Source organism: Drosophila kikkawai, chromosome 2R, assembly GCF_030179895.1.
Source record: "Drosophila kikkawai strain 14028-0561.14 chromosome 2R, DkikHiC1v2, whole genome shotgun sequence".
Classification (NCBI taxonomy): domain Eukaryota; kingdom Metazoa; phylum Arthropoda; class Insecta; order Diptera; family Drosophilidae; genus Drosophila; species Drosophila kikkawai.
The window spans coordinates 8,110,931-8,138,665 of NC_091729.1; the positions used below are offsets into that span (position 1 = coordinate 8,110,931).

The 27,735-nt window shown below is 43.8% G+C and overlaps 1 protein-coding gene and 59 non-coding genes across 61 annotated transcripts in view; all 60 read right to left on the reverse strand.

Annotated features, from left to right (window-relative positions):
• Positions 1-27,735, reverse strand: part of LOC108086193 (uncharacterized) — a 101,971-nt gene that overhangs the window by 32,632 nt on the left and 41,604 nt on the right. The gene's annotated exons all lie outside the window — the stretch shown is intronic.
• On the reverse strand, positions 160-278 carry LOC121502960 (5S ribosomal RNA). Its single transcript, XR_005991152.1, has one exon. It is a non-coding gene; the product is annotated as a 5S ribosomal RNA (ribosomal RNA).
• On the reverse strand, positions 633-751 carry LOC121502959 (5S ribosomal RNA). The gene has a single exon (XR_005991151.1). It is a non-coding gene; the product is annotated as a 5S ribosomal RNA (ribosomal RNA).
• On the reverse strand, positions 1,106-1,224 carry LOC121502958 (5S ribosomal RNA). Its single transcript, XR_005991150.1, has one exon. It is a non-coding gene; the product is annotated as a 5S ribosomal RNA (ribosomal RNA).
• On the reverse strand, positions 1,579-1,697 carry LOC121503034 (5S ribosomal RNA). The gene has a single exon (XR_011444700.1). It is a non-coding gene; the product is annotated as a 5S ribosomal RNA (ribosomal RNA).
• LOC121502956 (5S ribosomal RNA) lies at positions 2,051-2,169 on the reverse strand. Its single transcript, XR_005991148.1, has one exon. It is a non-coding gene; the product is annotated as a 5S ribosomal RNA (ribosomal RNA).
• Positions 2,522-2,640, reverse strand: LOC121502955 (5S ribosomal RNA). The gene has a single exon (XR_005991147.2). It is a non-coding gene; the product is annotated as a 5S ribosomal RNA (ribosomal RNA).
• LOC121502954 (5S ribosomal RNA) lies at positions 2,993-3,111 on the reverse strand. The gene has a single exon (XR_005991146.1). It is a non-coding gene; the product is annotated as a 5S ribosomal RNA (ribosomal RNA).
• On the reverse strand, positions 3,460-3,578 carry LOC121502953 (5S ribosomal RNA). The gene has a single exon (XR_005991145.1). It is a non-coding gene; the product is annotated as a 5S ribosomal RNA (ribosomal RNA).
• On the reverse strand, positions 3,931-4,049 carry LOC121502952 (5S ribosomal RNA). Its single transcript, XR_005991144.1, has one exon. It is a non-coding gene; the product is annotated as a 5S ribosomal RNA (ribosomal RNA).
• Positions 4,398-4,516, reverse strand: LOC121503110 (5S ribosomal RNA). Its single transcript, XR_005991296.1, has one exon. It is a non-coding gene; the product is annotated as a 5S ribosomal RNA (ribosomal RNA).
• Positions 4,875-4,993, reverse strand: LOC121503109 (5S ribosomal RNA). The gene has a single exon (XR_005991295.2). It is a non-coding gene; the product is annotated as a 5S ribosomal RNA (ribosomal RNA).
• On the reverse strand, positions 5,347-5,465 carry LOC121503108 (5S ribosomal RNA). The gene has a single exon (XR_005991294.1). It is a non-coding gene; the product is annotated as a 5S ribosomal RNA (ribosomal RNA).
• LOC121503107 (5S ribosomal RNA) lies at positions 5,818-5,936 on the reverse strand. The gene has a single exon (XR_005991293.1). It is a non-coding gene; the product is annotated as a 5S ribosomal RNA (ribosomal RNA).
• On the reverse strand, positions 6,290-6,408 carry LOC121503106 (5S ribosomal RNA). The gene has a single exon (XR_005991292.1). It is a non-coding gene; the product is annotated as a 5S ribosomal RNA (ribosomal RNA).
• LOC121503104 (5S ribosomal RNA) lies at positions 6,757-6,875 on the reverse strand. The gene has a single exon (XR_005991290.1). It is a non-coding gene; the product is annotated as a 5S ribosomal RNA (ribosomal RNA).
• Positions 7,228-7,346, reverse strand: LOC121503103 (5S ribosomal RNA). The gene has a single exon (XR_005991289.1). It is a non-coding gene; the product is annotated as a 5S ribosomal RNA (ribosomal RNA).
• Positions 7,696-7,814, reverse strand: LOC121503102 (5S ribosomal RNA). The gene has a single exon (XR_005991288.1). It is a non-coding gene; the product is annotated as a 5S ribosomal RNA (ribosomal RNA).
• LOC121503101 (5S ribosomal RNA) lies at positions 8,167-8,285 on the reverse strand. The gene has a single exon (XR_005991287.1). It is a non-coding gene; the product is annotated as a 5S ribosomal RNA (ribosomal RNA).
• Positions 8,634-8,752, reverse strand: LOC121503100 (5S ribosomal RNA). The gene has a single exon (XR_005991286.1). It is a non-coding gene; the product is annotated as a 5S ribosomal RNA (ribosomal RNA).
• LOC121503099 (5S ribosomal RNA) lies at positions 9,106-9,224 on the reverse strand. The gene has a single exon (XR_005991285.1). It is a non-coding gene; the product is annotated as a 5S ribosomal RNA (ribosomal RNA).
• Positions 9,573-9,691, reverse strand: LOC121503098 (5S ribosomal RNA). Its single transcript, XR_005991284.1, has one exon. It is a non-coding gene; the product is annotated as a 5S ribosomal RNA (ribosomal RNA).
• On the reverse strand, positions 10,041-10,159 carry LOC121503097 (5S ribosomal RNA). The gene has a single exon (XR_005991283.1). It is a non-coding gene; the product is annotated as a 5S ribosomal RNA (ribosomal RNA).
• LOC121503096 (5S ribosomal RNA) lies at positions 10,512-10,630 on the reverse strand. The gene has a single exon (XR_005991282.1). It is a non-coding gene; the product is annotated as a 5S ribosomal RNA (ribosomal RNA).
• LOC121503095 (5S ribosomal RNA) lies at positions 10,983-11,101 on the reverse strand. The gene has a single exon (XR_005991281.1). It is a non-coding gene; the product is annotated as a 5S ribosomal RNA (ribosomal RNA).
• LOC121503093 (5S ribosomal RNA) lies at positions 11,454-11,572 on the reverse strand. The gene has a single exon (XR_005991279.1). It is a non-coding gene; the product is annotated as a 5S ribosomal RNA (ribosomal RNA).
• Positions 11,925-12,043, reverse strand: LOC121503092 (5S ribosomal RNA). The gene has a single exon (XR_005991278.1). It is a non-coding gene; the product is annotated as a 5S ribosomal RNA (ribosomal RNA).
• LOC121503091 (5S ribosomal RNA) lies at positions 12,396-12,514 on the reverse strand. Its single transcript, XR_005991277.1, has one exon. It is a non-coding gene; the product is annotated as a 5S ribosomal RNA (ribosomal RNA).
• LOC121503090 (5S ribosomal RNA) lies at positions 12,867-12,985 on the reverse strand. Its single transcript, XR_005991276.1, has one exon. It is a non-coding gene; the product is annotated as a 5S ribosomal RNA (ribosomal RNA).
• On the reverse strand, positions 13,338-13,456 carry LOC121503089 (5S ribosomal RNA). The gene has a single exon (XR_005991275.1). It is a non-coding gene; the product is annotated as a 5S ribosomal RNA (ribosomal RNA).
• On the reverse strand, positions 13,805-13,923 carry LOC121503088 (5S ribosomal RNA). Its single transcript, XR_005991274.1, has one exon. It is a non-coding gene; the product is annotated as a 5S ribosomal RNA (ribosomal RNA).
• LOC121503087 (5S ribosomal RNA) lies at positions 14,276-14,394 on the reverse strand. The gene has a single exon (XR_005991273.2). It is a non-coding gene; the product is annotated as a 5S ribosomal RNA (ribosomal RNA).
• LOC121503086 (5S ribosomal RNA) lies at positions 14,748-14,866 on the reverse strand. Its single transcript, XR_005991272.1, has one exon. It is a non-coding gene; the product is annotated as a 5S ribosomal RNA (ribosomal RNA).
• Positions 15,219-15,337, reverse strand: LOC121503012 (5S ribosomal RNA). The gene has a single exon (XR_005991205.2). It is a non-coding gene; the product is annotated as a 5S ribosomal RNA (ribosomal RNA).
• LOC121503085 (5S ribosomal RNA) lies at positions 15,690-15,808 on the reverse strand. The gene has a single exon (XR_005991271.2). It is a non-coding gene; the product is annotated as a 5S ribosomal RNA (ribosomal RNA).
• LOC121503016 (5S ribosomal RNA) lies at positions 16,162-16,280 on the reverse strand. The gene has a single exon (XR_005991209.2). It is a non-coding gene; the product is annotated as a 5S ribosomal RNA (ribosomal RNA).
• On the reverse strand, positions 16,633-16,751 carry LOC121503084 (5S ribosomal RNA). Its single transcript, XR_005991270.1, has one exon. It is a non-coding gene; the product is annotated as a 5S ribosomal RNA (ribosomal RNA).
• Positions 17,105-17,223, reverse strand: LOC121503030 (5S ribosomal RNA). Its single transcript, XR_011444730.1, has one exon. It is a non-coding gene; the product is annotated as a 5S ribosomal RNA (ribosomal RNA).
• Positions 17,576-17,694, reverse strand: LOC121503028 (5S ribosomal RNA). Its single transcript, XR_011444734.1, has one exon. It is a non-coding gene; the product is annotated as a 5S ribosomal RNA (ribosomal RNA).
• On the reverse strand, positions 18,047-18,165 carry LOC138928176 (5S ribosomal RNA). Its single transcript, XR_011444671.1, has one exon. It is a non-coding gene; the product is annotated as a 5S ribosomal RNA (ribosomal RNA).
• Positions 18,518-18,636, reverse strand: LOC138928177 (5S ribosomal RNA). The gene has a single exon (XR_011444672.1). It is a non-coding gene; the product is annotated as a 5S ribosomal RNA (ribosomal RNA).
• Positions 18,989-19,107, reverse strand: LOC138928178 (5S ribosomal RNA). The gene has a single exon (XR_011444673.1). It is a non-coding gene; the product is annotated as a 5S ribosomal RNA (ribosomal RNA).
• LOC138928179 (5S ribosomal RNA) lies at positions 19,460-19,578 on the reverse strand. The gene has a single exon (XR_011444674.1). It is a non-coding gene; the product is annotated as a 5S ribosomal RNA (ribosomal RNA).
• Positions 19,927-20,045, reverse strand: LOC138928180 (5S ribosomal RNA). The gene has a single exon (XR_011444675.1). It is a non-coding gene; the product is annotated as a 5S ribosomal RNA (ribosomal RNA).
• Positions 20,398-20,516, reverse strand: LOC138928237 (5S ribosomal RNA). Its single transcript, XR_011444735.1, has one exon. It is a non-coding gene; the product is annotated as a 5S ribosomal RNA (ribosomal RNA).
• On the reverse strand, positions 20,870-20,988 carry LOC138928181 (5S ribosomal RNA). The gene has a single exon (XR_011444676.1). It is a non-coding gene; the product is annotated as a 5S ribosomal RNA (ribosomal RNA).
• LOC138928182 (5S ribosomal RNA) lies at positions 21,341-21,459 on the reverse strand. The gene has a single exon (XR_011444677.1). It is a non-coding gene; the product is annotated as a 5S ribosomal RNA (ribosomal RNA).
• On the reverse strand, positions 21,812-21,930 carry LOC138928238 (5S ribosomal RNA). The gene has a single exon (XR_011444736.1). It is a non-coding gene; the product is annotated as a 5S ribosomal RNA (ribosomal RNA).
• On the reverse strand, positions 22,285-22,403 carry LOC138928183 (5S ribosomal RNA). The gene has a single exon (XR_011444678.1). It is a non-coding gene; the product is annotated as a 5S ribosomal RNA (ribosomal RNA).
• Positions 22,756-22,874, reverse strand: LOC138928184 (5S ribosomal RNA). Its single transcript, XR_011444679.1, has one exon. It is a non-coding gene; the product is annotated as a 5S ribosomal RNA (ribosomal RNA).
• LOC138928233 (5S ribosomal RNA) lies at positions 23,228-23,346 on the reverse strand. Its single transcript, XR_011444731.1, has one exon. It is a non-coding gene; the product is annotated as a 5S ribosomal RNA (ribosomal RNA).
• LOC138928239 (5S ribosomal RNA) lies at positions 23,699-23,817 on the reverse strand. The gene has a single exon (XR_011444737.1). It is a non-coding gene; the product is annotated as a 5S ribosomal RNA (ribosomal RNA).
• On the reverse strand, positions 24,170-24,288 carry LOC138928185 (5S ribosomal RNA). The gene has a single exon (XR_011444680.1). It is a non-coding gene; the product is annotated as a 5S ribosomal RNA (ribosomal RNA).
• On the reverse strand, positions 24,637-24,755 carry LOC138928186 (5S ribosomal RNA). Its single transcript, XR_011444681.1, has one exon. It is a non-coding gene; the product is annotated as a 5S ribosomal RNA (ribosomal RNA).
• On the reverse strand, positions 25,108-25,226 carry LOC138928187 (5S ribosomal RNA). Its single transcript, XR_011444682.1, has one exon. It is a non-coding gene; the product is annotated as a 5S ribosomal RNA (ribosomal RNA).
• Positions 25,575-25,693, reverse strand: LOC138928235 (5S ribosomal RNA). The gene has a single exon (XR_011444732.1). It is a non-coding gene; the product is annotated as a 5S ribosomal RNA (ribosomal RNA).
• LOC138928188 (5S ribosomal RNA) lies at positions 26,041-26,159 on the reverse strand. The gene has a single exon (XR_011444683.1). It is a non-coding gene; the product is annotated as a 5S ribosomal RNA (ribosomal RNA).
• Positions 26,508-26,626, reverse strand: LOC138928236 (5S ribosomal RNA). Its single transcript, XR_011444733.1, has one exon. It is a non-coding gene; the product is annotated as a 5S ribosomal RNA (ribosomal RNA).
• LOC138928189 (5S ribosomal RNA) lies at positions 26,976-27,094 on the reverse strand. Its single transcript, XR_011444684.1, has one exon. It is a non-coding gene; the product is annotated as a 5S ribosomal RNA (ribosomal RNA).
• LOC138928190 (5S ribosomal RNA) lies at positions 27,444-27,562 on the reverse strand. Its single transcript, XR_011444685.1, has one exon. It is a non-coding gene; the product is annotated as a 5S ribosomal RNA (ribosomal RNA).

The window sequence follows — 27,735 nt, forward strand, 5'->3', positions numbered from 1 at the left end:
AAAATATTTTATAGTTTATGGCACAGAAAATGTTTTTTTTTTGTTGCGAAATAATATTTAGAAATTGGTATAAATTAGAAAAATACAAATAAAAGATACTCCCTGCGAGGGAAAAGCGCAAGTGCGGAGAAGCGGCAAAAGGCAAAAAGTTGTTGACGATGCCAACAACACGCGGTGTTCCCAAGCGGTCCCCCATCTAAGTACTAACCGCGCCCGACGCTGCTTAATTTCGGTGATCGGACGAGAACCGATGTATTCAGCGTGGTATGGTCGTTGGCGAAAGTCGCAGGTCTTAACTGGACCCTTATGGCACCTTTCGGCCATGCTACTCGAAGGCGATTTATTTGTATCTGCACCTTTAAGACAAGTATCTCAGACACAGGGCTGGGGGTGGCCCTTTTGCTTTGGGATAGGGGGAAATTCATTGTTTTGCTTGCTGCTTAACCAAAATGTATATTTCACCCTCAGAGCAAAAATATTTTATAGTTTATGGCACAGAAAATGTTTTTTTTTTTGTTGCGAAATAATATTTAGAAATTGGTATAAATTAGAAAAATACAAATAAAAGATACTCCCTGCGAGGGAAAAGCGCAAGTGCGGAGAAGCGGCAAAAGGCAAAAAGTTGTTGACGATGCCAACAACACGCGGTGTTCCCAAGCGGTCCCCCATCTAAGTACTAACCGCGCCCGACGCTGCTTAATTTCGGTGATCGGACGAGAACCGATGTATTCAGCGTGGTATGGTCGTTGGCGAAAGTCGCAGGTCTTAACTGGACCCTTATGGCACCTTTCGGCCATGCTACTCGAAGGCGATTTATTTGTATCTGCACCTTTAAGACAAGTATCTCAGACACAGGGCTGGGGGTGGCCCTTTTGCTTTGGGATAGGGGGAAATTCATTGTTTTGCTTGCTGCTTAACCAAAATGTATATTTCACCCTCAGAGCAAAAATATTTTATAGTTTATGGCACAGAAAATGTTTTTTTTTTTGTTGCGAAATAATATTTAGAAATTGGTATAAATTAGAAAAATACAAATAAAAGATACTCCCTGCGAGGGAAAAGCGCAAGTGCGGAGAAGCGGCAAAAGGCAAAAAGTTGTTGACGATGCCAACAACACGCGGTGTTCCCAAGCGGTCCCCCATCTAAGTACTAACCGCGCCCGACGCTGCTTAATTTCGGTGATCGGACGAGAACCGATGTATTCAGCGTGGTATGGTCGTTGGCGAAAGTCGCAGGTCTTAACTGGACCCTTATGGCACCTTTCGGCCATGCTACTCGAAGGCGATTTATTTGTATCTGCACCTTTAAGACAAGTATCTCAGACACAGGGCTGGGGGTGGCCCTTTTGCTTTGGGATAGGGGGAAATTCATTGTTTTGCTTGCTGCTTAACTAAAATGTATATTTCACCCTCAGAGCAAAAATATTTTATGGATTATGGCAAAGAAAATGTTTTTTTTTTGTTGCGAAATAATATTTAGAAATTGGTATAAATTAGAAAAATACAAATAAAAGATACTCTCTGCGAGGGAAAAGCGCAAGTGCGGAGAAGCGGCAAAAGGCAAAAAGTTGTTGACGATGGCCAACAACACGCGGTGTTCCCAAGCGGTCCCCCATCTAAGTACTAACCGCGCCCGACGCTGCTTAATTTCGGTGATCGGACGAGAACCGATGTATTCAGCGTGGTATGGTCGTTGGCGAAAGTCGCAGGTCTTAACTGGACCCTTATGGCACCTTTCGGCCATGCTACTCGAAGGCGATTTATTTGTATCTGCACCTTTAAGACAAGTATCTCAGACACAGGGCTGGGGGTGGCCCTTTTGCTTTGGGATAGGGGGAAATTCATTGTTTTGCTTGCTGCTTAACCAAAATGTATATTTCACCCTCAGAGCAAAAATATTTTATAGTTTATGGCACAGAAAATGTTTTTTTTTTGTTGCGAAATAATATTTAGAAATTGGTATAAATTAGAAAAATACAAATAAAAGATACTCCCTGCGAGGGAAAAGCGCAAGTGCGGAGAAGCGGCAAAAGGCAAAAAGTTGTTGACGATGCCAACAACACGCGGTGTTCCCAAGCGGTCCCCCATCTAAGTACTAACCGCGCCCGACGCTGCTTAATTTCGGTGATCGGACGAGAACCGATGTATTCAGCGTGGTATGGTCGTTGGCGAAAGTCTCAGGTCTTAACTGGACCCTTATGGCACCTTTCGGCCATGCTACTCGAAGGCGATTTATTTGTATCTGCACCTTTGAGACAAGTATCTCAGACACAGGGCTGGGGGTGGCCCTTTTGCTTTGGGATAGGGGGAAATTCATTGTTTTGCTTGCTGCTTAACTAAAATGTATATTTCACCCTCAGAGCAAAAATATTTTATGGATTATGGCAAAGAAAATGTTTTTTTTTGTTGCGAAATAATATTTAGAAATTGGTATAAATTGGAAAAATACAAATAAAAGATACTCCCTGCGAGGGAAAAGCGCAAGTGCGGAGAAGCGGCAAAAGGCAAAAAGTTGTTGACGATGCCAACAACACGCGGTGTTCCCAAGCGGTCCCCCATCTAAGTACTAACCGCGCCCGACGCTGCTTAATTTCGGTGATCGGAAGAGAACCGATGTATTCAGCGTGGTATGGTCGTTGGCGAAAGTCGCAGGTCTTAACTGGACCCTTATGGCACCTTTCGGCCATGCTACTCGAAGGCGATTTATTTGTATCTGCACCTTTAAGACAAGTATCTCAGACACAGGGCTGGGGGCGGCCCTTTTGCTTTGGTATAGGGGGAAATTCATTGTTTTGCTTGCTGCTTAACCAAAATGTATATTTCACCCTCAGAGCAAAAATATTTTATGGATTATGGCAAAGAAAATGTTTTTTTTTGTTGCGAAATAATATTTAGAAATTGGTATAAATTAGAAAAATACAAATAAAAGATACTCCCTGCGAGGGAAAAGCGCAAGTGCGGAGAAGCGGCAAAAGGCAAAAAGTTGTTGACGATGCCAACAACACGCGGTGTTCCCAAGCGGTCCCCCATCTAAGTACTAACCGCGCCCGACGCTGCTTAATTTCGGTGATCGGACGAGAACCGATGTATTCAGCGTGGTATGGTCGTTGGCGAAAGTCGCAGGTCTTAACTGGACCCTTATGGCACCTTTCGGCCATGCTACTCGAAGGCGATTTATTTGTATCTGCACCTTTAAGACAAGTATCTCAGACACAGGGCTGGGGGTGGCCCTTTTGCTTTGGGATAGGGGGAAATTCATTGTTTTGCTTGCTGCTTAACCAAAATGTATATTTCACCCTCAGAGCAAAAATATTTTATGGATTATGGCAAAGAAAATGTTTTTTTTGCAAAATAATATTTAGAAATTGGTATAAATTAGAAAAATACAAATAAAAGATACTCCCTGCGAGGGAAAAGCGCAAGTGCGGAGAAGCGGCAAAAGGCAAAAAGTTGTTGACGATGCCAACAACACGCGGTGTTCCCAAGCGGTCCCCCATCTAAGTACTAACCGCGCCCGACGCTGCTTAATTTCGGTGATCGGACGAGAACCGATGTATTCAGCGTGGTATGGTCGTTGGCGAAAGTAGCAGGTCTTAACTGGACCCTTATGGCACCTTTCGGCCATGCTACTCGAAGGCGATTTATTTGTATCTGCACCTTTAATACAAGTATCTCAGACACAGGGCTGGGGGTGGCCCTTTTGCTTTGGGATAGGGGGAAATTCATTGTTTTGCTTGCTGCTTAACCAAAATGTATATTTCACCCTCAGAGCAAAAATATTTTATAGTTTATGGCACAGAAAATGTTTTTTTTTGTTGCGAAATAATATTTAGAAATTGGTATAAATTAGAAAAATACAAATAAAAGATACTCCCTGCGAGGGAAAAGCGCAAGTGCGGAGAAGCGGCAAAAGGCAAAAAGTTGTTGACGATGCCAACAACACGCGGTGTTCCCAAGCGGTCCCCCATCTAAGTACTAACCGCGCCCGACGCTGCTTAATTTCGGTGATCGGACGAGAACCGATGTATTCAGCGTGGTATGGTCGTTGGCGAAAGTCGCAGGTCTTAACTGGACCCTTATGGCACCTTTCGGCCATGCTACTCGAAGGCGATTTATTTGTATCTGCACCTTTAATACAAGTATCTCAGACACAGGGCTGGGGGTGGCCCTTTTGCTTTGGGATAGGGGGAAATTCATTGTTTTGGTTGCTGCTTAACCAAAATGTATATTTCACCCTCAGAGCAAAAATATTTTATGGATTATGGCAAAGAAAATGTTTTTTTTGCAAAATAATATTTAGAAATTGGTATAAATTAGAAAAATACAAATAAAAGATACTCCCTGCGAGGGAAAAGCGCAAGTGCGGAGAAGCGGCAAAAGGCAAAAAGTTGTTGACGATGCCAACAACACGCGGTGTTCCCAAGCGGTCCCCCATCTAAGTACTAACCGCGCCCGACGCTGCTTAATTTCGGTGATCGGACGAGAACCGATGTATTCAGCGTGGTATGGTCGTTGGCGAAAGTCGCAGGTCTTAACTGGACCCTTATGGCACCTTTCGGCCATGCTACTCGAAGGCGATTTATTTGTATCTGCACCTTTAAGACAAGTATCTCAGACACAGGGCTGGGGGTGGCCCTTTTGCTTTGGGATAGGGGGAAATTCATTGTTTTGCTTGCTGCTTAACTAAAATGTATATTTCACCCTCAGAGCAAAAATATTTTATGGATTATGGCAAAGAAAATGTTTTTTTTTTGTTGCGAAATAATATTTAGAAATTGGTATAAATTAGAAAAATACAAATAAAAGATACTCTCTGCGAGGGAAAAGCGCAAGTGCGGAGAAGCGGCAAAAGGCAAAAAGTTGTTGACGATGGCCAGCCAACAACACGCGGTGTTCCCAAGCGGTCCCCCATCTAAGTACTAACCGCGCCCGACGCTGCTTAATTTCGGTGATCGGACGAGAACCGATGTATTCAGCGTGGTATGGTCGTTGGCGAAAGTCGCAGGTCTTAACTGGACCCTTATGGCACCTTTCGGCCATGCTACTCGAAGGCGATTTATTTGTATCTGCACCTTTAAGACAAGTATCTCAGACACAGGGCTGGGGGTGGCCCTTTTGCTTTGGGATAGGGGGAAATTCATTGTTTTGCTTGCTGCTTAACCAAAATGTATATTTCACCCTCAGAGCAAAAATATTTTATAGTTTATGGCACAGAAAATGTTTTTTTTTTGTTGCGAAATAATATTTAGAAATTGGTATAAATTAGAAAAATACAAATAAAAGATACTCCCTGCGAGGGAAAAGCGCAAGTGCGGAGAAGCGGCAAAAGGCAAAAAGTTGTTGACGATGCCAACAACACGCGGTGTTCCCAAGCGGTCCCCCATCTAAGTACTAACCGCGCCCGACGCTGCTTAATTTCGGTGATCGGACGAGAACCGATGTATTCAGCGTGGTATGGTCGTTGGCGAAAGTCGCAGGTCTTAACTGGACCCTTATGGCACCTTTCGGCCATGCTACTCGAAGGCGATTTATTTGTATCTGCACCTTTGAGACAAGTATCTCAGACACAGGGCTGGGGGTGGCCCTTTTGCTTTGGGATAGGGGGAAATTCATTGTTTTGCTTGCTGCTTAACTAAAATGTATATTTCACCCTCAGAGCAAAAATATTTTATGGATTATGGCAAAGAAAATGTTTTTTTTTGTTGCGAAATAATATTTAGAAATTGGTATAAATTAGAAAAATACAAATAAAAGATACTCCCTGCGAGGGAAAAGCGCAAGTGCGGAGAAGCGGCAAAAGGCAAAAAGTTGTTGACGATGCCAACAACACGCGGTGTTCCCAAGCGGTCCCCCATCTAAGTACTAACCGCGCCCGACGCTGCTTAATTTCGGTGATCGGACGAGAACCGATGTATTCAGCGTGGTATGGTCGTTGGCGAAAGTCGCAGGTCTTAACTGGACCCTTATGGCACCTTTCGGCCATGCTACTCGAAGGCGATTTATTTGTATCTGCACCTTTAAGACAAGTATCTCAGACACAGGGCTGGGGGTGGCCCTTTTGCTTTGGGATAGGGGGAAATTCATTGTTTTGCTTGCTGCTTAACCAAAATGTATATTTCACCCTCAGAGCAAAAATATTTTATAGTTTATGGCACAGAAAATGTTTTTTTTTTGTTGCGAAATAATATTTAGAAATTGGTATAAATTAGAAAAATACAAATAAAAGATACTCCCTGCGAGGGAAAAGCGCAAGTGCGGAGAAGCGGCAAAAGGCAAAAAGTTGTTGACGATGCCAACAACACGCGGTGTTCCCAAGCGGTCCCCCATCTAAGTACTAACCGCGCCCGACGCTGCTTAATTTCGGTGATCGGACGAGAACCGATGTATTCAGCGTGGTATGGTCGTTGGCGAAAGTCGCAGGTCTTAACTGGACCCTTATGGCACCTTTCGGCCATGCTACTCGAAGGCGATTTATTTGTATCTGCACCTTTAAGACAAGTATCTCAGACACAGGGCTGGGGGTGGCCCTTTTGCTTTGGGATAGGGGGAAATTCATTGTTTTGCTTGCTGCTTAACCAAAATGTATATTTCACCCTCAGAGCAAAAATATTTTATGGATTATGGCAAAGAAAATGTTTTTTTTGCAAAATAATATTTAGAAATTGGTATAAATTAGAAAAATACAAATAAAAGATACTCCCTGCGAGGGAAAAGCGCAAGTGCGGAGAAGCGGCAAAAGGCAAAAAGTTGTTGACGATGCCAACAACACGCGGTGTTCCCAAGCGGTCCCCCATCTAAGTACTAACCGCGCCCGACGCTGCTTAATTTCGGTGATCGGACGAGAACCGATGTATTCAGCGTGGTATGGTCGTTGGCGAAAGTAGCAGGTCTTAACTGGACCCTTATGGCACCTTTCGGCCATGCTACTCGAAGGCGATTTATTTGTATCTGCACCTTTAATACAAGTATCTCAGACACAGGGCTGGGGGTGGCCCTTTTGCTTTGGGATAGGGGGAAATTCATTGTTTTGCTTGCTGCTTAACCAAAATGTATATTTCACCCTCAGAGCAAAAATATTTTATAGTTTATGGCACAGAAAATGTTTTTTTTTGTTGCGAAATAATATTTAGAAATTGGTATAAATTAGAAAAATACAAATAAAAGATACTCCCTGCGAGGGAAAAGCGCAAGTGCGGAGAAGCGGCAAAAGGCAAAAAGTTGTTGACGATGCCAACAACACGCGGTGTTCCCAAGCGGTCCCCCATCTAAGTACTAACCGCGCCCGACGCTGCTTAATTTCGGTGATCGGACGAGAACCGATGTATTCAGCGTGGTATGGTCGTTGGCGAAAGTCGCAGGTCTTAACTGGACCCTTATGGCACCTTTCGGCCATGCTACTCGAAGGCGATTTATTTGTATCTGCACCTTTAATACAAGTATCTCAGACACAGGGCTGGGGGTGGCCCTTTTGCTTTGGGATAGGGGGAAATTCATTGTTTTGGTTGCTGCTTAACCAAAATGTATATTTCACCCTCAGAGCAAAAATATTTTATGGATTATGGCAAAGAAAATGTTTTTTTTTGCAAAATAATATTTAGAAATTGGTATAAATTAGAAAAATACAAATAAAAGATACTCCCTGCGAGGGAAAAGCGCAAGTGCGGAGAAGCGGCAAAAGGCAAAAAGTTGTTGACGATGCCAACAACACGCGGTGTTCCCAAGCGGTCCCCCATCTAAGTACTAACCGCGCCCGACGCTGCTTAATTTCGGTGATCGGACGAGAACCGATGTATTCAGCGTGGTATGGTCGTTGGCGAAAGTCGCAGGTCTTAACTGGACCCTTATGGCACCTTTCGGCCATGCTACTCGAAGGCGATTTATTTGTATCTGCACCTTTGAGACAAGTATCTCAGACACAGGGCTGGGGGCGGCCCTTTTGCTTTGGTATAGGGGGAAATTCATTGTTTTGCTTGCTGCTTAACCAAAATGTATATTTCACCCTCAGAGCAAAAATATTTTATGGATTATGGCAAAGAAAATGTTTTTTTTTGTTGCGAAATAATATTTAGAAATTGGTATAAATTAGAAAAATACAAATAAAAGATACTCCCTGCGAGGGAAAAGCGCAAGTGCGGAGAAGCGGCAAAAGGCAAAAAGTTGTTGACGATGCCAACAACACGCGGTGTTCCCAAGCGGTCCCCCATCTAAGTACTAACCGCGCCCGACGCTGCTTAATTTCGGTGATCGGACGAGAACCGATGTATTCAGCGTGGTATGGTCGTTGGCGAAAGTCGCAGGTCTTAACTGGACCCTTATGGCACCTTTCGGCCATGCTACTCGAAGGCGATTTATTTGTATCTGCACCTTTAATACAAGTATCTCAGACACAGGGCTGGGGGTGGCCCTTTTGCTTTGGGATAGGGGGAAATTCATTGTTTTGGTTGCTGCTTAACCAAAATGTATATTTCACCCTCAGAGCAAAAATATTTTATGGATTATGGCAAAGAAAATGTTTTTTTTGCAAAATAATATTTAGAAATTGGTATAAATTAGAAAAATACAAATAAAAGATACTCCCTGCGAGGGAAAAGCGCAAGTGCGGAGAAGCGGCAAAAGGCAAAAAGTTGTTGACGATGCCAACAACACGCGGTGTTCCCAAGCGGTCCCCCATCTAAGTACTAACCGCGCCCGACGCTGCTTAATTTCGGTGATCGGACGAGAACCGATGTATTCAGCGTGGTATGGTCGTTGGCGAAAGTCGCAGGTCTTAACTGGACCCTTATGGCACCTTTCGGCCATGCTACTCGAAGGCGATTTATTTGTATCTGCACCTTTAAGACAAGTATCTCAGACACAGGGCTGGGGGTGGCCCTTTTGCTTTGGGATAGGGGGAAATTCATTGTTTTGCTTGCTGCTTAACCAAAATGTATATTTCAACCTCAGAGCAAAAATATTTTATGGTTTATGGCAAAGAAAATGTTTTTTTTTTGTTGCGAAATAATATTTAGAAATTGGTATAAATTAGAAAAATACAAATAAAAGATACTCCCTGCGAGGGAAAAGCGCAAGTGCGGAGAAGCGGCAAAAGGCAAAAAGTTGTTGACGATGCCAACAACACGCGGTGTTCCCAAGCGGTCCCCCATCTAAGTACTAACCGCGCCCGACGCTGCTTAATTTCGGTGATCGGACGAGAACCGATGTATTCAGCGTGGTATGGTCGTTGGCGAAAGTCGCAGGTCTTAACTGGACCCTTATGGCACCTTTCGGCCATGCTACTCGAAGGCGATTTATTTGTATCTGCACCTTTGAGACAAGTATCTCAGACACAGGGCTGGGGGTGGCCCTTTTGCTTTGGGATTGGGGGAAATTCATTGTTTTGCTTGCTGCTTAACTAAAATGTATATTTCACCCTCAGAGCAAAAATATTTTATGGATTATGGCAAAGAAAATGTTTTTTTTGCAAAATAATATTTAGAAATTGGTATAAATTAGAAAAATACAAATAAAAGATACTCCCTGCGAGGGAAAAGCGCAAGTGCGGAGAAGCGGCAAAAGGCAAAAAGTTGTTGACGATGCCAACAACACGCGGTGTTCCCAAGCGGTCCCCCATCTAAGTACTAACCGCGCCCGACGCTGCTTAATTTCGGTGATCGGACGAGAACCGATGTATTCAGCGTGGTATGGTCGTTGGCGAAAGTCGCAGGTCTTAACTGGACCCTTATGGCACCTTTCGGCCATGCTACTCGAAGGCGATTTATTTGTATCTGCACCTTTAATACAAGTATCTCAGACACAGGGCTGGGGGTGGCCCTTTTGCTTTGGGATAGGGGGAAATTCATTGTTTTGGTTGCTGCTTAACCAAAATGTATATTTCACCCTCAGAGCAAAAATATTTTATGGATTATGGCAAAGAAAATGTTTTTTTTTGCAAAATAATATTTAGAAATTGGTATAAATTAGAAAAATACAAATAAAAGATACTCCCTGCGAGGGAAAAGCGCAAGTGCGGAGAAGCGGCAAAAGGCAAAAAGTTGTTGACGATGCCAACAACACGCGGTGTTCCCAAGCGGTCCCCCATCTAAGTACTAACCGCGCCCGACGCTGCTTAATTTCGGTGATCGGACGAGAACCGATGTATTCAGCGTGGTATGGTCGTTGGCGAAAGTCGCAGGTCTTAACTGGACCCTTATGGCACCTTTCGGCCATGCTACTCGAAGGCGATTTATTTGTATCTGCACCTTTAATACAAGTATCTCAGACACAGGGCTGGGGGTGGCCCTTTTGCTTTGGGATAGGGGGAAATTCATTGTTTTGCTTGCTGCTTAACCAAAATGTATATTTCACCCTCAGAGCAAAAATATTTTATAGTTTATGGCACAGAAAATGTTTTTTTTTGTTGCGAAATAATATTTAGAAATTGGTATAAATTAGAAAAATACAAATAAAAGATACTCCCTGCGAGGGAAAAGCGCAAGTGCGGAGAAGCGGCAAAAGGCAAAAAGTTGTTGACGATGCCAACAACACGCGGTGTTCCCAAGCGGTCCCCCATCTAAGTACTAACCGCGCCCGACGCTGCTTAATTTCGGTGATCGGACGAGAACCGATGTATTCAGCGTGGTATGGTCGTTGGCGAAAGTCGCAGGTCTTAACTGGACCCTTATGGCACCTTTCGGCCATGCTACTCGAAGGCGATTTATTTGTATCTGCACCTTTGAGACAAGTATCTCAGACACAGGGCTGGGGGTGGCCCTTTTGCTTTGGGATAGGGGGAAATTCATTGTTTTGCTTGCTGCTTAACCAAAATGTATATTTCACCCTCAGAGCAAAAATATTTTATAGTTTATGGCACAGAAAATGTTTTTTTTTGTTGCGAAATAATATTTAGAAATTGGTATAAATTAGAAAAATACAAATAAAAGATACTCCCTGCGAGGGAAAAGCGCAAGTGCGGAGAAGCGGCAAAAGGCAAAAAGTTGTTGACGATGCCAACAACACGCGGTGTTCCCAAGCGGTCCCCCATCTAAGTACTAACCGCGCCCGACGCTGCTTAATTTCGGTGATCGGACGAGAACCGATGTATTCAGCGTGGTATGGTCGTTGGCGAAAGTCGCAGGTCTTAACTGGACCCTTATGGCACCTTTCGGCCATGCTACTCGAAGGCGATTTATTTGTATCTGCACCTTTAAGACAAGTATCTCAGACACAGGGCTGGGGGTGGCCCTTTTGCTTTGGGATAGGGGGAAATTCATTGTTTTGCTTGCTGCTTAACCAAAATGTATATTTCACCCTCAGAGCAAAAATATTTTATAGTTTATGGCACAGAAAATGTTTTTTTTTGTTGCGAAATAATATTTAGAAATTGGTATAAATTAGAAAAATACAAATAAAAGATACTCCCTGCGAGGGAAAAGCGCAAGTGCGGAGAAGCGGCAAAAGGCAAAAAGTTGTTGACGATGCCAACAACACGCGGTGTTCCCAAGCGGTCCCCCATCTAAGTACTAACCGCGCCCGACGCTGCTTAATTTCGGTGATCGGACGAGAACCGATGTATTCAGCGTGGTATGGTCGTTGGCGAAAGTCGCAGGTCTTAACTGGACCCTTATGGCACCTTTCGGCCATGCTACTCGAAGGCGATTTATTTGTATCTGCACCTTTGAGACAAGTATCTCAGACACAGGGCTGGGGGTGGCCCTTTTGCTTTGGGATAGGGGGAAATTCATTGTTTTGCTTGCTGCTTAACCAAAATGTATATTTCACCCTCAGAGCAAAAATATTTTATAGTTTATGGCACAGAAAATGTTTTTTTTTGTTGCGAAATAATATTTAGAAATTGGTATAAATTAGAAAAATACAAATAAAAGATACTCCCTGCGAGGGAAAAGCGCAAGTGCGGAGAAGCGGCAAAAGGCAAAAAGTTGTTGACGATGCCAACAACACGCGGTGTTCCCAAGCGGTCCCCCATCTAAGTACTAACCGCGCCCGACGCTGCTTAATTTCGGTGATCGGACGAGAACCGATGTATTCAGCGTGGTATGGTCGTTGGCGAAAGTCGCAGGTCTTAACTGGACCCTTATGGCACCTTTCGGCCATGCTACTCGAAGGCGATTTATTTGTATCTGCACCTTTGAGACAAGTATCTCAGACACAGGGCTGGGGGTGGCCCTTTTGCTTTGGGATAGGGGGAAATTCATTGTTTTGCTTGCTGCTTAACCAAAATGTATATTTCACCCTCAGAGCAAAAATATTTTATAGTTTATGGCACAGAAAATGTTTTTTTTTGTTGCGAAATAATATTTAGAAATTGGTATAAATTAGAAAAATACAAATAAAAGATACTCCCTGCGAGGGAAAAGCGCAAGTGCGGAGAAGCGGCAAAGGGCAAAAAGTTGTTGACGATGCCAACAACACGCGGTGTTCCCAAGCGGTCCCCCATCTAAGTACTAACCGCGCCCGACGCTGCTTAATTTCGGTGATCGGACGAGAACCGATGTATTCAGCGTGGTATGGTCGTTGGCGAAAGTCGCAGGTCTTAACTGGACCCTTATGGCACCTTTCGGCCATGCTACTCGAAGGCGATTTATTTGTATCTGCACCTTTGAGACAAGTATCTCAGACACAGGGCTGGGGGTGGCCCTTTTGCTTTGGGATAGGGGGAAATTCATTGTTTTGCTTGCTGCTTAACTAAAATGTATATTTCACCCTCAGAGCAAAAATATTTTATGGATTATGGCAAAGAAAATGTTTTTTTTTGTTGCGAAATAATATTTAGAAATTGGTATAAATTAGAAAAATACAAATAAAAGATACTCCCTGCGAGGGAAAAGCGCAAGTGCGGAGAAGCGGCAAAAGGCAAAAAGTTGTTGACGATGCCAACAACACGCGGTGTTCCCAAGCGGTCCCCCATCTAAGTACTAACCGCGCCCGACGCTGCTTAATTTCGGTGATCGGACGAGAACCGATGTATTCAGCGTGGTATGGTCGTTGGCGAAAGTCGCAGGTCTTAACTGGACCCTTATGGCACCTTTCGGCCATGCTACTCGAAGGCGATTTATTTGTATCTGCACCTTTAAGACAAGTATCTCAGACACAGGGCTGGGGGCGGCCCTTTTGCTTTGGTATAGGGGGAAATTCATTGTTTTGCTTGCTGCTTAACCAAAATGTATATTTCACCCTCAGAGCAAAAATATTTTATGGATTATGGCAAAGAAAATGTTTTTTTTTGTTGCGAAATAATATTTAGAAATTGGTATAAATTAGAAAAATACAAATAAAAGATACTCCCTGCGAGGGAAAAGCGCAAGTGCGGAGAAGCGGCAAAAGGCAAAAAGTTGTTGACGATGCCAACAACACGCGGTGTTCCCAAGCGGTCCCCCATCTAAGTACTAACCGCGCCCGACGCTGCTTAATTTCGGTGATCGGACGAGAACCGATGTATTCAGCGTGGTATGGTCGTTGGCGAAAGTCGCAGGTCTTAACTGGACCCTTATGGCACCTTTCGGCCATGCTACTCGAAGGCGATTTATTTGTATCTGCACCTTTAAGACAAGTATCTCAGACACAGGGCTGGGGGTGGCCCTTTTGCTTTGGGATAGGGGGAAATTCATTGTTTTGCTTGCTGCTTAACCAAAATGTATATTTCACCCTCAGAGCAAAAATATTTTATGGATTATGGCAAAGAAAATGTTTTTTTTGCAAAATAATATTTAGAAATTGGTATAAATTAGAAAAATACAAATAAAAGATACTCCCTGCGAGGGAAAAGCGCAAGTGCGGAGAAGCGGCAAAAGGCAAAAAGTTGTTGACGATGCCAACAACACGCGGTGTTCCCAAGCGGTCCCCCATCTAAGTACTAACCGCGCCCGACGCTGCTTAATTTCGGTGATCGGACGAGAACCGATGTATTCAGCGTGGTATGGTCGTTGGCGAAAGTAGCAGGTCTTAACTGGACCCTTATGGCACCTTTCGGCCATGCTACTCGAAGGCGATTTATTTGTATCTGCACCTTTGAGACAAGTATCTCAGACACAGGGCTGGGGGTGGCCCTTTTGCTTTGGGATTGGGGGAAATTCATTGTTTTGCTTGCTGCTTAACTAAAATGTATATTTCACCCTCAGAGCAAAAATATTTTATGGATTATGGCAAAGAAAATGTTTTTTTTTGTTGCGAAATAATATTTAGAAATTTGTATAAATTAGAAAAATACAAATAAAAGATACTCCCTGCGAGGGAAAAGCGCAAGTGCGGAGAAGCGGCAAAAGGCAAAAAGTTGTTGACGATGCCAACAACACGCGGTGTTCCCAAGCGGTCCCTCATCTAAGTACTAACCGCGCCCGACGCTGCTTAATTTCGGTGATCGGACGAGAACCGATGTATTCAGCGTGGTATGGTCGTTGGCGAAAGTCGCAGGTCTTAACTGGACCCTTATGGCACCTTTCGGCCATGCTACTCGAAGGCGATTTATTTGTATCTGCACCTTTAAGACAAGTATCTCAGACACAGGGCTGGGGGTGGCCCTTTTGCTTTGGGATTGGGGGAAATTCATTGTTTTGCTTGCTGCTTAACCAAAATGTATATTTCAACCTCAGAGCAAAAATATTTTATGGTTTATGGCAAAGAAAATGTTTTTTTTTTGTTGCGAAATAATATTTAGAAATTGGTATAAATTAGAAAAATACAAATAAAAGATACTCCCTGCGAGGGAAAAGCGCAAGTGCGGAGAAGCGGCAAAAGGCAAAAAGTTGTTGACGATGCCAACAACACGCGGTGTTCCCAAGCGGTCCCCCATCTAAGTACTAACCGCGCCCGACGCTGCTTAATTTCGGTGATCGGACGAGAACCGATGTATTCAGCGTGGTATGGTCGTTGGCGAAAGTCGCAGGTCTTAACTGGACCCTTATGGCACCTTTCGGCCATGCTACTCGAAGGCGATTTATTTGTATCTGCACCTTTGAGACAAGTATCTCAGACACAGGGCTGGGGGTGGCCCTTTTGCTTTGGGATTGGGGGAAATTCATTGTTTTGCTTGCTGCTTAACTAAAATGTATATTTCACCCTCAGAGCAAAAATATTTTATGGATTATGGCAAAGAAAATGTTTTTTTTTGTTGCGAAATAATATTTAGAAATTTGTATAAATTAGAAAAATACAAATAAAAGATACTCCCTGCGAGGGAAAAGCGCAAGTGCGGAGAAGCGGCAAAAGGCAAAAAGTTGTTGACGATGCCAACAACACGCGGTGTTCCCAAGCGGTCCCCCATCTAAGTACTAACCGCGCCCGACGCTGCTTAATTTCGGTGATCGGACGAGAACCGATGTATTCAGCGTGGTATGGTCGTTGGCGAAAGTCGCAGGTCTTAACTGGACCCTTATGGCACCTTTCGGCCATGCTACTCGAAGGCGATTTATTTGTATCTGCACCTTTAAGACAAGTATCTCAGACACAGGGCTGGGGGTGGCCCTTTTGCTTTGGGATAGGGGGAAATTCATTGTTTTGCTTGCTGCTTAACCAAAATGTATATTTCACCCTCAGAGCAAAAATATTTTATAGTTTATGGCACAGAAAATGTTTTTTTTTGTTGCGAAATAATATTTAGAAATTGGTATAAATTAGAAAAATACAAATAAAAGATACTCCCTGCGAGGGAAAAGCGCAAGTGCGGAGAAGCGGCAAAAGGCAAAAAGTTGTTGACGATGCCAACAACACGCGGTGTTCCCAAGCGGTCCCTCATCTAAGTACTAACCGCGCCCGACGCTGCTTAATTTCGGTGATCGGACGAGAACCGATGTATTCAGCGTGGTATGGTCGTTGGCGAAAGTCGCAGGTCTTAACTGGACCCTTATGGCACCTTTCGGCCATGCTACTCGAAGGCGATTTATTTGTATCTGCACCTTTAAGACAAGTATCTCAGACACAGGGCTGGGGGTGGCCCTTTTGCTTTGGGATTGGGGGAAATTCATTGTTTTGCTTGCTGCTTAACCAAAATGTATATTTCAACCTCAGAGCAAAAATATTTTATGGTTTATGGCAAAGAAAATGTTTTTTTTTTGTTGCGAAATAATATTTAGAAATTGGTATAAATTAGAAAAATACAAATAAAAGATACTCCCTGCGAGGGAAAAGCGCAAGTGCGGAGAAGCGGCAAAAGGCAAAAAGTTGTTGACGATGCCAACAACACGCGGTGTTCCCAAGCGGTCCCCCATCTAAGTACTAACCGCGCCCGACGCTGCTTAATTTCGGTGATCGGACGAGAACCGATGTATTCAGCGTGGTATGGTCGTTGGCGAAAGTCGCAGGTCTTAACTGGACCCTTATGGCACCTTTCGGCCATGCTACTCGAAGGCGATTTATTTGTATCTGCACCTTTGAGACAAGTATCTCAGACACAGGGCTGGGGGTGGCCCTTTTGCTTTGGGATTGGGGGAAATTCATTGTTTTGCTTGCTGCTTAACTAAAATGTATATTTCACCCTCAGAGCAAAAATATTTTATGGATTATGGCAAAGAAAATGTTTTTTTTTGTTGCGAAATAATATTTAGAAATTTGTATAAATTAGAAAAATACAAATAAAAGATACTCCCTGCGAGGGAAAAGCGCAAGTGCGGAGAAGCGGCAAAAGGCAAAAAGTTGTTGACGATGCCAACAACACGCGGTGTTCCCAAGCGGTCCCCCATCTAAGTACTAACCGCGCCCGACGCTGCTTAATTTCGGTGATCGGACGAGAACCGATGTATTCAGCGTGGTATGGTCGTTGGCGAAAGTCGCAGGTCTTAACTGGACCCTTATGGCACCTTTCGGCCATGCTACTCGAAGGCGATTTATTTGTATCTGCACCTTTAAGACAAGTATCTCAGACACAGGGCTGGGGGTGGCCCTTTTGCTTTGGGATAGGGGGAAATTCATTGTTTTGCTTGCTGCTTAACCAAAATGTATATTTCACCCTCAGAGCAAAAATATTTTATAGTTTATGGCACAGAAAATGTTTTTTTTTGTTGCGAAATAATATTTAGAAATTGGTATAAATTAGAAAAATACAAATAAAAGATACTCCCTGCGAGGGAAAAGCGCAAGTGCGGAGAAGCGGCAAAAGGCAAAAAGTTGTTGACGATGGCCAACAACACGCGGTGTTCCCAAGCGGTCCCTCATCTAAGTACTAACCGCGCCCGACGCTGCTTAATTTCGGTGATCGGACGAGAACCGATGTATTCAGCGTGGTATGGTCGTTGGCGAAAGACGCAGGTCTTAACTGGACCCTTATGGCACCTTTCGGCCATGCTACTCGAAGGCGATTTATTTGTATCTGCACCTTTGAGACAAGTATCTCAGACACAGGGCTGGGGGTGGCCCTTTTGCTTTGGGATAGGGGGAAATTCATTGTTTTGCTTGCTGCTTAACTAAAATGTATATTTCACCCTCAGAGCAAAAATATTTTATGGATTATGGCAAAGAAAATGTTTTTTTTTGTTGCGAAATAATATTTAGAAATTGGTATAAATTAGAAAAATACAAATAAAAGATACTCCCTGCGAGGGAAAAGCGCAAGTGCGGAGAAGCGGCAAAAGGCAAAAAGTTGTTGACGATGCCAACAACACGCGGTGTTCCCAAGCGGTCCCTCATCTAAGTACTAACCGCGCCCGACGCTGCTTAATTTCGGTGATCGGACGAGAACCGATGTATTCAGCGTGGTATGGTCGTTGGCGAAAGTCGCAGGTCTTAACTGGACCCTTATGGCACCTTTCGGCCATGCTACTCGAAGGCGATTTATTTGTATCTGCACCTTTAAGACAAGTATCTCAGACACAGGGCTGGGGGTGGCCCTTTTGCTTTGGGATAGGGGGAAATTCATTGTTTTGCTTGCTGCTTAACCAAAATGTATATTTCACCCTCAGAGCAAAAATATTTTATAGTTTATGGCACAGAAAATGTTTTTTTTTGTTGCGAAATAATATTTAGAAATTGGTATAAATTAGAAAAATACAAATAAAAGATACTCCCTGCGAGGGAAAAGCGCAAGTGCGGAGAAGCGGCAAAAGGCAAAAAGTTGTTGACGATGCCAACAACACGCGGTGTTCCCAAGCGGTCCCCCATCTAAGTACTAACCGCGCCCGACGCTGCTTAATTTCGGTGATCGGACGAGAACCGATGTATTCAGCGTGGTATGGTCGTTGGCGAAAGTCGCAGGTCTTAACTGGACCCTTATGGCACCTTTCGGCCATGCTACTCGAAGGCGATTTATTTGTATCTGCACCTTTGAGACAAGTATCTCAGACACAGGGCTGGGGGTGGCCCTTTTGCTTTGGGATAGGGGGAAATTCATTGTTTTGCTTGCTGCTTAACCAAAATGTATATTTCACCCTCAGAGCAAAAATATTTTATAGTTTATGGCACAGAAAATGTTTTTTTTTGTTGCGAAATAATATTTAGAAATTGGTATAAATTAGAAAAATACAAATAAAAGATACTCCCTGCGAGGGAAAAGCGCAAGTGCGGAGAAGCGGCAAAGGGCAAAAAGTTGTTGACGATGCCAACAACACGCGGTGTTCCCAAGCGGTCCCCCATCTAAGTACTAACCGCGCCCGACGCTGCTTAATTTCGGTGATCGGACGAGAACCGATGTATTCAGCGTGGTATGGTCGTTGGCGAAAGTCGCAGGTCTTAACTGGACCCTTATGGCACCTTTCGGCCATGCTACTCGAAGGCGATTTATTTGTATCTGCACCTTTGAGACAAGTATCTCAGACACAGGGCTGGGGGTGGCCCTTTTGCTTTGGGATAGGGGGAAATTCATTGTTTTGCTTGCTGCTTAACTAAAATGTATATTTCACCCTCAGAGCAAAAATATTTTATGGATTATGGCAAAGAAAATGTTTTTTTTTGTTGCGAAATAATATTTAGAAATTGGTATAAATTAGAAAAATACAAATAAAAGATACTCCCTGCGAGGGAAAAGCGCAAGTGCGGAGAAGCGGCAAAAGGCAAAAAGTTGTTGACGATGCCAACAACACGCGGTGTTCCCAAGCGGTCCCCCATCTAAGTACTAACCGCGCCCGACGCTGCTTAATTTCGGTGATCGGACGAGAACCGATGTATTCAGCGTGGTATGGTCGTTGGCGAAAGTCGCAGGTCTTAACTGGACCCTTATGGCACCTTTCGGCCATGCTACTCGAAGGCGATTTATTTGTATCTGCACCTTTAAGACAAGTATCTCAGACACAGGGCTGGGGGCGGCCCTTTTGCTTTGGTATAGGGGGAAATTCATTGTTTTGCTTGCTGCTTAACCAAAATGTATATTTCACCCTCAGAGCAAAAATATTTTATGGATTATGGCAAAGAAAATGTTTTTTTTTGTTGCGAAATAATATTTAGAAATTGGTATAAATTAGAAAAATACAAATAAAAGATACTCCCTGCGAGGGAAAAGCGCAAGTGCGGAGAAGCGGCAAAAGGCAAAAAGTTGTTGACGATGCCAACAACACGCGGTGTTCCCAAGCGGTCCCCCATCTAAGTACTAACCGCGCCCGACGCTGCTTAATTTCGGTGATCGGACGAGAACCGATGTATTCAGCGTGGTATGGTCGTTGGCGAAAGTCGCAGGTCTTAACTGGACCCTTATGGCACCTTTCGGCCATGCTACTCGAAGGCGATTTATTTGTATCTGCACCTTTAAGACAAGTATCTCAGACACAGGGCTGGGGGTGGCCCTTTTGCTTTGGGATAGGGGGAAATTCATTGTTTTGCTTGCTGCTTAACCAAAATGTATATTTCACCCTCAGAGCAAAAATATTTTATGGATTATGGCAAAGAAAATGTTTTTTTTGCAAAATAATATTTAGAAATTGGTATAAATTAGAAAAATACAAATAAAAGATACTCCCTGCGAGGGAAAAGCGCAAGTGCGGAGAAGCGGCAAAAGGCAAAAAGTTGTTGACGATGCCAACAACACGCGGTGTTCCCAAGCGGTCCCCCATCTAAGTACTAACCGCGCCCGACGCTGCTTAATTTCGGTGATCGGACGAGAACCGATGTATTCAGCGTGGTATGGTCGTTGGCGAAAGTAGCAGGTCTTAACTGGACCCTTATGGCACCTTTCGGCCATGCTACTCGAAGGCGATTTATTTGTATCTGCACCTTTGAGACAAGTATCTCAGACACAGGGCTGGGGGTGGCCCTTTTGCTTTGGGATTGGGGGAAATTCATTGTTTTGCTTGCTGCTTAACTAAAATGTATATTTCACCCTCAGAGCAAAAATATTTTATGGATTATGGCAAAGAAAATGTTTTTTTTTGTTGCGAAATAATATTTAGAAATTTGTATAAATTAGAAAAATACAAATAAAAGATACTCCCTGCGAGGGAAAAGCGCAAGTGCGGAGAAGCGGCAAAAGGCAAAAAGTTGTTGACGATGCCAACAACACGCGGTGTTCCCAAGCGGTCCCTCATCTAAGTACTAACCGCGCCCGACGCTGCTTAATTTCGGTGATCGGACGAGAACCGATGTATTCAGCGTGGTATGGTCGTTGGCGAAAGTCGCAGGTCTTAACTGGACCCTTATGGCACCTTTCGGCCATGCTACTCGAAGGCGATTTATTTGTATCTGCACCTTTAAGACAAGTATCTCAGACACAGGGCTGGGGGTGGCCCTTTTGCTTTGGGATTGGGGGAAATTCATTGTTTTGCTTGCTGCTTAACCAAAATGTATATTTCAACCTCAGAGCAAAAATATTTTATGGTTTATGGCAAAGAAAATGTTTTTTTTTTGTTGCGAAATAATATTTAGAAATTGGTATAAATTAGAAAAATACAAATAAAAGATACTCCCTGCGAGGGAAAAGCGCAAGTGCGGAGAAGCGGCAAAAGGCAAAAAGTTGTTGACGATGCCAACAACACGCGGTGTTCCCAAGCGGTCCCCCATCTAAGTACTAACCGCGCCCGACGCTGCTTAATTTCGGTGATCGGACGAGAACCGATGTATTCAGCGTGGTATGGTCGTTGGCGAAAGTCGCAGGTCTTAACTGGACCCTTATGGCACCTTTCGGCCATGCTACTCGAAGGCGATTTATTTGTATCTGCACCTTTGAGACAAGTATCTCAGACACAGGGCTGGGGGTGGCCCTTTTGCTTTGGGATTGGGGGAAATTCATTGTTTTGCTTGCTGCTTAACTAAAATGTATATTTCACCCTCAGAGCAAAAATATTTTATGGATTATGGCAAAGAAAATGTTTTTTTTTGTTGCGAAATAATATTTAGAAATTTGTATAAATTAGAAAAATACAAATAAAAGATACTCCCTGCGAGGGAAAAGCGCAAGTGCGGAGAAGCGGCAAAAGGCAAAAAGTTGTTGACGATGCCAACAACACGCGGTGTTCCCAAGCGGTCCCCCATCTAAGTACTAACCGCGCCCGACGCTGCTTAATTTCGGTGATCGGACGAGAACCGATGTATTCAGCGTGGTATGGTCGTTGGCGAAAGTCGCAGGTCTTAACTGGACCCTTATGGCACCTTTCGGCCATGCTACTCGAAGGCGATTTATTTGTATCTGCACCTTTAAGACAAGTATCTCAGACACAGGGCTGGGGGTGGCCCTTTTGCTTTGGGATAGGGGGAAATTCATTGTTTTGCTTGCTGCTTAACCAAAATGTATATTTCACCCTCAGAGCAAAAATATTTTATAGTTTATGGCACAGAAAATGTTTTTTTTTGTTGCGAAATAATATTTAGAAATTGGTATAAATTAGAAAAATACAAATAAAAGATACTCCCTGCGAGGGAAAAGCGCAAGTGCGGAGAAGCGGCAAAAGGCAAAAAGTTGTTGACGATGCCAACAACACGCGGTGTTCCCAAGCGGTCCCTCATCTAAGTACTAACCGCGCCCGACGCTGCTTAATTTCGGTGATCGGACGAGAACCGATGTATTCAGCGTGGTATGGTCGTTGGCGAAAGTCGCAGGTCTTAACTGGACCCTTATGGCACCTTTCGGCCATGCTACTCGAAGGCGATTTATTTGTATCTGCACCTTTAAGACAAGTATCTCAGACACAGGGCTGGGGGTGGCCCTTTTGCTTTGGGATTGGGGGAAATTCATTGTTTTGCTTGCTGCTTAACCAAAATGTATATTTCAACCTCAGAGCAAAAATATTTTATGGTTTATGGCAAAGAAAATGTTTTTTTTTTTGTTGCGAAATAATATTTAGAAATTGGTATAAATTAGAAAAATACAAATAAAAGATACTCCCTGCGAGGGAAAAGCGCAAGTGCGGAGAAGCGGCAAAAGGCAAAAAGTTGTTGACGATGCCAACAACACGCGGTGTTCCCAAGCGGTCCCCCATCTAAGTACTAACCGCGCCCGACGCTGCTTAATTTCGGTGATCGGACGAGAACCGATGTATTCAGCGTGGTATGGTCGTTGGCGAAAGTCGCAGGTCTTAACTGGACCCTTATGGCACCTTTCGGCCATGCTACTCGAAGGCGATTTATTTGTATCTGCACCTTTGAGACAAGTATCTCAGACACAGGGCTGGGGGTGGCCCTTTTGCTTTGGGATTGGGGGAAATTCATTGTTTTGCTTGCTGCTTAACTAAAATGTATATTTCACCCTCAGAGCAAAAATATTTTATGGATTATGGCAAAGAAAATGTTTTTTTTTGTTGCGAAATAATATTTAGAAATTTGTATAAATTAGAAAAATACAAATAAAAGATACTCCCTGCGAGGGAAAAGCGCAAGTGCGGAGAAGCGGCAAAAGGCAAAAAGTTGTTGACGATGCCAACAACACGCGGTGTTCCCAAGCGGTCCCCCATCTAAGTACTAACCGCGCCCGACGCTGCTTAATTTCGGTGATCGGACGAGAACCGATGTATTCAGCGTGGTATGGTCGTTGGCGAAAGTCGCAGGTCTTAACTGGACCCTTATGGCACCTTTCGGCCATGCTACTCGAAGGCGATTTATTTGTATCTGCACCTTTAAGACAAGTATCTCAGACACAGGGCTGGGGGTGGCCCTTTTGCTTTGGGATAGGGGGAAATTCATTGTTTTGCTTGCTGCTTAACCAAAATGTATATTTCACCCTCAGAGCAAAAATATTTTATAGTTTATGGCACAGAAAATGTTTTTTTTTGTTGCGAAATAATATTTAGAAATTGGTATAAATTAGAAAAATACAAATAAAAGATACTCCCTGCGAGGGAAAAGCGCAAGTGCGGAGAAGCGGCAAAAGGCAAAAAGTTGTTGACGATGGCCAACAACACGCGGTGTTCCCAAGCGGTCCCTCATCTAAGTACTAACCGCGCCCGACGCTGCTTAATTTCGGTGATCGGACGAGAACCGATGTATTCAGCGTGGTATGGTCGTTGGCGAAAGACGCAGGTCTTAACTGGACCCTTATGGCACCTTTCGGCCATGCTACTCGAAGGCGATTTATTTGTATCTGCACCTTTGAGACAAGTATCTCAGACACAGGGCTGGGGGTGGCCCTTTTGCTTTGGGATAGGGGGAAATTCATTGTTTTGCTTGCTGCTTAACTAAAATGTATATTTCACCCTCAGAGCAAAAATATTTTATGGATTATGGCAAAGAAAATGTTTTTTTTTGTTGCGAAATAATATTTAGAAATTGGTATAAATTAGAAAAATACAAATAAAAGATACTCCCTGCGAGGGAAAAGCGCAAGTGCGGAGAAGCGGCAAAAGGCAAAAAGTTGTTGACGATGCCAACAACACGCGGTGTTCCCAAGCGGTCCCTCATCTAAGTACTAACCGCGCCCGACGCTGCTTAATTTCGGTGATCGGACGAGAACCGATGTATTCAGCGTGGTATGGTCGTTGGCGAAAGTCGCAGGTCTTAACTGGACCCTTATGGCACCTTTCGGCCATGCTACTCGAAGGCGATTTATTTGTATCTGCACCTTTGAGACAAGTATCTCAGACACAGGGCTGGGGGTGGCCCTTTTGCTTTGGGATAGGGGGAAATTCATTGTTTTGCTTGCTGCTTAACTAAAATGTATATTTCACCCTCAGAGCAAAAATATTTTATGGATTATGGCAAAGAAAATGTTTTTTTTTGTTGCGAAATAATATTTAGAAATTGGTATAAATTAGAAAAATACAAATAAAAGATACTCCCTGCGAGGGAAAAGCGCAAGTGCGGAGAAGCGGCAAAAGGCAAAAAGTTGTTGACGATGCCAACAACACGCGGTGTTCCCAAGCGGTCCCCCATCTAAGTACTAACCGCGCCCGACGCTGCTTAATTTCGGTGATCGGACGAGAACCGATGTATTCAGCGTGGTATGGTCGTTGGCGAAAGTCGCAGGTCTTAACTGGACCCTTATGGCACCTTTCGGCCATGCTACTCGAAGGCGATTTATTTGTATCTGCACCTTTAAGACAAGTATCTCAGACACAGGGCTGGGGGTGGCCCTTTTGCTTTGGGATAGGGGGAAATTCATTGTTTTGCTTGCTGCTTAACCAAAATGTATATTTCACCCTCAGAGCAAAAATATTTTATGGATTATGGCAAAGAAAATGTTTTTTTTGCAAAATAATATTTAGAAATTGGTATAAATTAGAAAAATACAAATAAAAGATACTCCCTGCGAGGGAAAAGCGCAAGTGCGGAGAAGCGGCAAAAGGCAAAAAGTTGTTGACGATGCCAACAACACGCGGTGTTCCCAAGCGGTCCCCCATCTAAGTACTAACCGCGCCCGACGCTGCTTAATTTCGGTGATCGGACGAGAACCGATGTATTCAGCGTGGTATGGTCGTTGGCGAAAGTCGCAGGTCTTAACTGGACCCTTATGGCACCTTTCGGCCATGCTACTCGAAGGCGATTTATTTGTATCTGCACCTTTAATACAAGTATCTCAGACACAGGGCTGGGGGTGGCCCTTTTGCTTTGGGATAGGGGGAAATTCATTGTTTTGCTTGCTGCTTAACCAAAATGTATATTTCACCCTCAGAGCAAAAATATTTTATAGTTTATGGCACAGAAAATGTTTTTTTTTGTTGCGAAATAATATTTAGAAATTGGTATAAATTAGAAAAATACAAATAAAAGATACTCCCTGCGAGGGAAAAGCGCAAGTGCGGAGAAGCGGCAAAAGGCAAAAAGTTGTTGACGATGCCAACAACACGCGGTGTTCCCAAGCGGTCCCCCATCTAAGTACTAACCGCGCCCGACGCTGCTTAATTTCGGTGATCGGACGAGAACCGATGTATTCAGCGTGGTATGGTCGTTGGCGAAAGTCGCAGGTCTTAACTGGACCCTTATGGCACCTTTCGGCCATGCTACTCGAAGGCGATTTATTTGTATCTGCACCTTTGAGACAAGTATCTCAGACACAGGGCTGGGGTGGCCCTTTTGCTTTGGGATAGGGGGAAATTCATTGTTTTGGTTGCTGCTTAACCAAAATGTATATTTCACCCTCAGAGCAAAAATATTTTATGGATTATGGCAAAGAAAATGTTTTTTTTTGCAAAATAATATTTAGAAATTGGTATAAATTAGAAAAATACAAATAAAAGTTACTCCCTGCGAGGGAAAAGCGCAAGTGCGGAGAAGCGGCAAAAGGCAAAAAGTTGTTGACGATGCCAACAACACGCGGTGTTTCCAAGCGGTCCCCCATCTAAGTACTAACCGCGCCCGACGCTGCTTAATTTCGGTGATCGGACGAGAACCGATGTATTCAGCGTGGTATGGTCGTTGGCGAAAGTCGCAGGTCTTAACTGGACCCTTATGGCACCTTTCGGCCATGCTACTCGAAGGCGATTTATTTGTATCTGCACCTTTGAGACAAGTATCTCAGACACAGGGCTGGGGTGGCCCTTTTGCTTTGGGATAGGGGGAAATTCATTGTTTTGGTTGCTGCTTAACCAAAATGTATATTTCACCCTCAGAGCAAAAATATTTTATGGATTATGGCAAAGAAAATGTTTTTTTTGCAAAATAATATTTAGAAATTGGTATAAATTAGAAAAATACAAATAAAAGTTACTCCCTGCGAGGGAAAAGCGCAAGTGCGGAGAAGCGGCAAAAGGCAAAAAGTTGTTGACGATGCCAACAACACGCGGTGTTCCCAAGCGGTCCCCCATCTAAGTACTAACCGCGCCCGACGCTGCTTAATTTCGGTGATCGGACGAGAACCGATGTATTCAGCGTGGTATGGTCGTTGGCGAAAGTCGCAGGTCTTAACTGGACCCTTATGGCACCTTTCGGCCATGCTACTCGAAGGCGATTTATTTGTATCTGCACCTTTGAGACAAGTATCTCAGACACAGGGCTGGGGTGGCCCTTTTGCTTTGGGATAGGGGGAAATTCATTGTTTTGGTTGCTGCTTAACCAAAATGTATATTTCACCCTCAGAGCAAAAATATTTTATGGATTATGGCAAAGAAAATGTTTTTTTTTGCAAAATAATATTTAGAAATTGGTATAAATTAGAAAAATACAAATAAAAGTTACTCCCTGCGAGGGAAAAGCGCAAGTGCGGAGAAGCGGCAAAAGGCAAAAAGTTGTTGACGATGCCAACAAAACGCGGTGTTCCCAAGCGGTCCCCCATCTAAGTACTAACCGCGCCCGACGCTGCTTAATTTCGGTGATCGGACGAGAACCGATGTATTCAGCGTGGTATGGTCGTTGGCGAAAGTCGCAGGTCTTAACTGGACCCTTATGGCACCTTTCGGCCATGCTACTCGAAGGCGATTTATTTGTATCTGCACCTTTGAGACAAGTATCTCAGACACAGGGCTGGGGGTGGCCCTTTTGCTTTGGGATAGGGGGAAATTCATTGTTTTGGTTGCTGCTTAACCAAAATGTATATTTCACCCTCAGAGCAAAAATATTTTATGGATTATGGCAAAGAAAATGTTTTTTTTTGCAAAATAATATTTAGAAATTGGTATAAATTAGAAAAATACAAATAAAAGATACTCCCTGCGAGGGAAAAGCGCAAGTTCGGAGAAGCGGCAAAAGGCAAAAAGTTGTTGACGATGCCAACAACACGCGGTGTTCCCAAGCGGTCCCCCATCTAAGTACTAACCGCGCCCGACGCTGCTTAATTTCGGTGATCGGACGAGAACCGATGTATTCAGCGTGGTATGGTCGTTGGCGAAAGTCGCAGGTCTTAACTGGACCCTTATGGCACCTTTCGGCCATGCTACTCGAAGGCGATTTATTTGTATCTGCACCTTTAAGACAAGTATCTCAGACACAGGGCTGGGGGTGGCCCTTTTGCTTTGGGATAGGGGGAAATTCATTGTTTTGCTTGCTGCTTAACCAAAATGTATATTTCACCCTCAGAGCAAAAATATTTTATGGATTATGGCAAAGAAAATGTTTTTTTTTGCAAAATAATATTTAGAAATTGGTATAAATTAGAAAAATACAAATAAAAGATACTCCCTGCGAGGGAAAAGCGCAAGTGCGGAGAAGCGGCAAAAGGCAAAAAGTTGTTGACGATGCCAACAACACGCGGTGTTCCCAAGCGGTCCCCCATCTAAGTACTAACCGCGCCCGACGCTGCTTAATTTCGGTGATCGGACGAGAACCGATGTATTCAGCGTGGTATGGTCGTTGGCGAAAGTCGCAGGTCTTAACTGGACCCTTATGGCACCTTTCGGCCATGCTACTCGAAGGCGATTTATTTGTATCTGCACCTTTAATACAAGTATCTCAGACACAGGGCTGGGGGTGGCCCTTTTGCTTTGGGATAGGGGGAAATTCATTGTTTTGCTTGCTGCTTAACCAAAAT